Source organism: Sturnus vulgaris, chromosome 16 (assembly GCF_052056855.1).
Source record: "Sturnus vulgaris isolate bStuVul1 chromosome 16, bStuVul1.hap1, whole genome shotgun sequence".
Taxonomy (NCBI): domain Eukaryota; kingdom Metazoa; phylum Chordata; class Aves; order Passeriformes; family Sturnidae; genus Sturnus; species Sturnus vulgaris.
The window spans coordinates 7,266,261-7,272,032 of record NC_142258.1 but is presented as its reverse complement, the minus strand read 5'-3'; the positions used below and the strand labels follow the sequence as shown (position 1 = coordinate 7,272,032).

The 5,772-nt window shown below is 50.2% G+C and overlaps 1 protein-coding gene and 1 non-coding gene across 3 annotated transcripts in view; both read left to right on the top strand.

Annotated features, from left to right (window-relative positions):
- The first annotated feature begins 2,975 nt into the window (after window positions 1-2,975).
- On the top strand, window positions 2,976-3,057 carry TRNAL-AAG (transfer RNA leucine (anticodon AAG)). Its single transcript has one exon. It is a non-coding gene; the product is annotated as a tRNA-Leu (tRNA).
- A 94-nt stretch (window positions 3,058-3,151) lies between these two features.
- POLR3E (RNA polymerase III subunit E) overlaps window positions 3,152-5,772 on the top strand; it is a 28,269-nt gene continuing 25,648 nt past the window's right edge. Inside the window, exon 1 of one of the 2 annotated variants that reach the window (XM_014869331.2) lies at window positions 3,152-3,260. The gene's annotated coding sequence lies outside the window, so the exon portion shown is untranslated. The remainder of the gene's footprint in view (window positions 3,261-5,772) is intronic. The other variant, XR_015807222.1, reaches the window with a different exon arrangement.

Below are 5,772 nucleotides of genomic sequence, written 5' to 3'. Positions count from 1 at the left end.
CTCAGTATTGTTATACTCATTGCTTGTGGATGTTTGCTTTTGGTTGGTTTGTTTTTTCTTTAGAATTGCCAAAAATCAATGCTATTATTGCAAGCTTCCAGAAATCCTCTCTGTTGATTGTATTATTCCATTCCTGATTTCATTCCCTTTCAACAGTCAGAAGTAACTAACCAGGAGGAAATTATTAGATGTGGAGCATCAAAATCTGTTTTCCTCCAGAAAACAAAATGGTTGATGTGCTCTCTGATTTGCATTTGATTACACATGTAGTGTCTGTAACCAATGAAGGATAAAATATGAGGACAGGAGGGCTCATTTGCAGGATGCTACAGAGGCTTCTCTATGCCTTTAGCTTTTGTTTAGTCCTGAGGATGGGCTGGAAACTCCTGGGCTCTGTGATTTGAGGTGGGATACAGCATCTAATGATAAATCACAGCAAGCTGATAGTGTATTTCCCTTTCTGTGCCAGAATAATCTGTTTGATACAGGCCCTTTCAAACTGTTAAAAAGGGAGCTCTTGTTGCTTTTTTATGGCTTTATTTAGACAGGTGGAACTTCTTATACCTGTGTAGTTTAAACAATGTGAAGTTATCCTCTAGCAAGGCACTGTGAAGTCGCAGAATTTCCTAACAAAAAAGCACCAGCTGGGCCTCTGCACTGAAGAATCACTAAGATGAAAAATGGTGAAATTTGGCACTGCTCTAGCTTTATAGCCTGTGTAGTTTTTAGATATAGCTGCTGTCACAGAGATGGAGTGTTTGGCAAGTGTAACAAAGTAAGAATAGCATTCTTCAGAAACCATGGAGACAGCAAACTCTTACAGTTTTTAAAGTGTAAATAAGTACATTGCCTGTTTCTGAATTCCTGGTCTGTGGGACTAATTTGAATCTCACTCTCTTCCCCACAGATATAATTTCACTCAGAGTAGAATGAGTGCTGACAGAGCCAGGTGTAGTTACAATGGGTCAAATCAGAACTCCTCATCTGAATTTGGACAGGCAGAATTTCATTTGAAGCTCTCAGGATGGATGCAGGGCACTGCTGCCAGGGGTGAGTCAGGATATTTTCAGGTTTAAGTTCAGGGATATCTCTCAGTTGCTCCTGCTGATGGACCTGACTCCTGGGTGGGGACAGCTCAGGGCTTTGGGCCTGGCCCTTAGATATGAGTGTTGGGTCCTTGCTATTTTCTGGCTATCCTGTGCCAGGAAAACAATGTAATGAGGCAGGTTATCGTTTGTGTTATAGTTTGAGTTCTCCTCTACGTTAATTCTTTTTTAATTTTTTAAAATCATTTTAACTGATGTTGCACAGGCGAGATGAAAAAACTGGTCACCCAACTGCCACCCCCAAGGGACAACCTGTGCTCTTAGCCCCTGTCTGTATTACACATGGCTGATGTGAATAATCTTGGGTACACAGGCTTCCTTTGGTGCTCAGGAGAAATGTCCCTGTGGCCGGGCACAGAAACATTTCAGGGACAGAGGCTGAGCTCAGCTGTGACAGGGCAGAAAAGCACTTTTCAGGAGGGTGTTGGTACCTTGCACTGCCTGGGCAAAACAACCTGTGGGACTGAGCAGCCCACACAGTAAGGAACAGTTTGTAATGAGTGTTCCATGCAGCCTCCTGCACACACACACACACACACATACATATGCTTGGAGACTGCTAAAACTGACTCTGCCTAAACTTTTCTGCCCGAGCAGGTTACAGGTGGTTTGATGTGTGAAGCCAATTCAGGCCTGCCTACCTTCTCTCCTCCCTGAACCTCTCCTGCTGCTCTGCAGTCAGCTCCCTCTGTTCTTGAAAAACCCCATATCCTGAAAAGGCACTAAACTGAGGGTGTGAAACTGCAGCAGCAGTAGAGGAGTTTCTTCATATTTACATGTGTGTTGCTGTTATTCCTCAGTACTTGTAGGCAGTGAATGAAATTTTTAGCAAGACTACACTGCTGCAGCCTCTCACAATGAGAGTGATGAACAGCTGGCACAGGTTGCCCTGAGAGGAAGTGGATGCCTTATCCCTATAAACATTCAAGGTCAGGTTAGACACGGCTCTGAGCTACCTGATCTGGTTCAAGATGTCCCTGCTCAGTGCAGAGGGTTGGACTATCCCACTTTTTTTAGACACTTTCAACCCCAATCAAACTATTCCTGGATTCCATGTTCAGCAGCTCCCTGGAAAGAGAGCTGGCACTGCTGTGTGCTGCAGGGACAGGCTGTAGGAGGTGCCAGGGAAAAGGGTTGAATGATGCTGTCAGCAGGGCTCCAGCAGGTTTATTTTCTCTATCCTATTTAAGTTAACTGCCACAAGGACAGAATTAAGCTGCATTAAGGCTTTGTGGCCTTACCATAGAGAAGCTGAAACTTTCTCAAAATACAACCCTTCGGTTGTAATTAAGTGGTGAAAATAGCATTAATTATTTAAGAAAACTCACCAAACTTTCAGGCAAAATGTGGCCAGAGACACCCAGGGACGCATTCATGGAACTCCAGCAGCTAAGGTGTGCTACCATCCGTTTGTCCAAGTGTACTGAGTACTGCCGTACTGATCCCTGTGCTAAAAGAACAAACCCCCAGCCATAAACTGCTGACTTTTGACTTTGTAAATTCAGTGAGCTGTGGCTTTGCAACGGAAAATTAGAATTTTAGAACTTTTTTTAGGTTTTCAGGGGGGGTGCCCGGGCGATGCCACACGTACCGCGCAGGCGGCTGTGCTGCTCCGTGGCATCCACGTGGCAGCGGGCGCGGCGCGGAGAGCTCCGGCACAGCTGCTCCCGCCCGTCCGTCCCTGGGTGCATCGCGCCGCTGCAAGTGCCGCTGCTTGGAAACGGGCTGAAAAGGAACCCCCCGCATTTTATTTTTCGGGTAGAAGGGGTGTGTGGGCAGAGCGGTCGCTGGGGATGAAGAGGGGTGGGAAAGAAGGGAAAAAAATTGGTCTGGACCAAAACCGTCGCCGAAGAGGTGACATATCACGGTGGTAGCGTGGCCGAGCGGTCTAAGGCGCTGGATTAAGGCTCCAGTCTCTTCGGGGGCGTGGGTTCGAATCCCACCGCTGCCAGCATTGTTTTTTTTTGAGCCGCGGGCCGGTGCTATCGCCCCCTGGCGGCGGCGGCGGCCGGGAGAGCATTGTGGGTAGGAGGAGGCGCCGCGTCCCCACGTGCCGGCCCGGGGGCCACCAACATGGCGGCTGCCTGACCGCTGCCCCACCGACACGGGGAGCGGGGGAGCGGCGCCGCCGCCGCCCGCCCGGCCCGCACACAGGTACGCGGGGCAGCGCTGCTTTTGCGCCTCCCGGGGCCGCCCCGGCGCCGAGGGCCTTGCGGGCGGTGGTGGGGGAGGAGCGCGGCCTGGGCGGGAGTGGGCTCTGCCTGTCCGGGGAGGGCGGCGGAGCCGAGACTGCGAGGACTCGGCACCGCGGGGGCGCGGGGCCGCAGCGCTCTGACAGGACCCGGCACGGGCCGGGGCGCTTGGAGGGGCAGGCGGGGTCCGGCCGCAGCCGCGGCCCCTCGGCTCCCGCAGGAGTACCGGGGGGATGCCGGCCGGTCCTCCCGGGGGCTGTGAACGGCAGCTCCGGCCGGTCCTCCGGGGGCTGTGAACGGCGGCTCCGGCCGGTCCTGCTGCGGCCCCCAGCCTTGCGCCTTCATCCCGGGCAGGACTGAGTGCACCCGCCCCGAAGTGCAGCGGCTGCCCCTGGTATCGGCTCTGCAGGGCTGCAGCCCAGCCCGGCCCAGCCGTGCCGCCCAGGGCGATTCGCTTCGTCCCCGCGGTCGGGGCGGGTTGGGCGGCTCGCTGTGGCCTCTCCGCCGGGCCCCCTTTCCCCGCACCCCTGCGCTGCCAGGCTGCTGTGTCAGGAGAGGGCGGGCGCCAGGAGTGCGGGGCCGCGTCCCGCCCGCGGGGAGCACGGGACGGGCACGGCGACCTGCCCCGGGAGGGTCACACAGCGGCGGGAGTGACCCTGCCCCTGGCAGCGCAGGCCTGGCACGTCCCCCGCTACACACGTGTTGAGGTGGAAAAGAAAGGTTTATGCTTGATGCATAATCTATTAAACCCCAAAGGTTTGCTTCGGTGACATCACCTCCAGAGAGAGGTCCTGGTGCAGAGGAGCCCTCTTGGGTTCACTGCCAGAAGATGACTGTGCAAAGCTGCTTGCAGGCGAGGAGAAAATGAAGCAAGTAATTGGGTCAGAATTATAGTTATCATAAATGTATGGAAGGTGCTTCAGCTTCTTTTTGCAGCTTCCATTTTGCTGTGTGCCATGGGTCACCCTGAGCACGAGGCTTGCTCAGAGCCCCTTCTAGAGGAGCATGGTTGCCAGACTGAGTTGTGGTAGTGATTCAGGAGGATGGCACTTTTCCTACGGTGCTGTTTTCAGGCACTGATCCAGCAGGAATTCTTGGCCTTTCCTTGGCACTGCATGATTATATGAAGAATATTTCAGGTTTGAGTGTTAGCACTTTGGGGGTCCATTATTACTGACAAATTTAGATGAAAATGAAATACTGGAGCATTTCTAGCAGGCCTGGCTAAAAGTCTGTGTGTCAAATGATGCGTGGGTTTGGAATTTACCTTCTTACAGTTGCATTTAAGTCTGGTAGTAAAATGAAATTAAATCCCTAATAATCAAATGCCCTTCTAAGCTCAGAGTGAGATGCAGGATTCCGTTGCTTCATCACTGATTTTTACAGTTCTTTAACCACAACATTTTTCTTCATTGGTTCTGCATTGATGGTGTTATGGGCAGCTAATGAGCAGTTTCATGGATTGGTCCTTGCATTGGTCACTGCAGGAGAAATGAGATTTACATCCCTTGCTCTCCTGCAAGTTAATAACTCACATTATACTTTGATTTGCACCTTAAAGGAAAGTCCCTCTTAAAAGAAAACGCTTCTACTAAAAGAAGTTTGAACCTGCTGACCATGTTTGCTGTCTCTTAATGTATGATTCCATTCTATAACTCCTGTGATATCATAAATGTATGTATATGAGTAATGTGGAAATTAACACCACTCTATGTATATATGTATCAGACATAAGATTGTGTCTGCATGCCTTCATTCTGATTCAGAGGGTTTCTTCCAGTTGCATGAGTATTATAAGTTGTGCTGGGACACACTGCTTCCTATTTATAGATGTGTCAGTCTCACTTTCCAGTAAAAGGATCTGTAGTCATGCTTTGTCTTTATAGGACTAAGAAAAAAATGTAGTTTCTGTAATACAGCATTTCCCCTGAGTAGTGATAGGTGGATTCACAAAGAGATTTTTGTGTATAATTGCATAAGCAGTGTTCAGTGAGGGACCAGAGACCAGGTCCTTCAGGCTAAGTTCTTCCCTTAGCCCAAGGAATCTTAATTTCTCTTCTCAAAAGTGAAATAACTTTCTCAGTAGAGAGAGAATAAGCCTAGCAGATACTTCGCATGGAAGGGAAGGGTGGTTCCTGGTTCTCTCAGGGGTGTGAAGAAGGTGGGTTTGGACCCAAGTGTCTCACCTTTTGGGTGTTACCACACATCCTCACACATCCTGGGCATCCTCCCACCATCAGCTCTGTGCTGAATGCAAACTGCAGTTTTTCCATGTCTGCAGAGCTGTCAGGTGTTGGGCCACCAAGGGGACGTGAGCAGCGAAAGCAAAAACGGAGCTGACAAATCTCATTTCTTTAAAACATATTTGTATGTATTTCTGGGAAGAACTGTGTGCCTGATAACAGAAAACACTTATATCAGTAAGATATCACATACTTAGGGTTTTGCTCACAGCCCAGTCTGTGGTTAAGGTA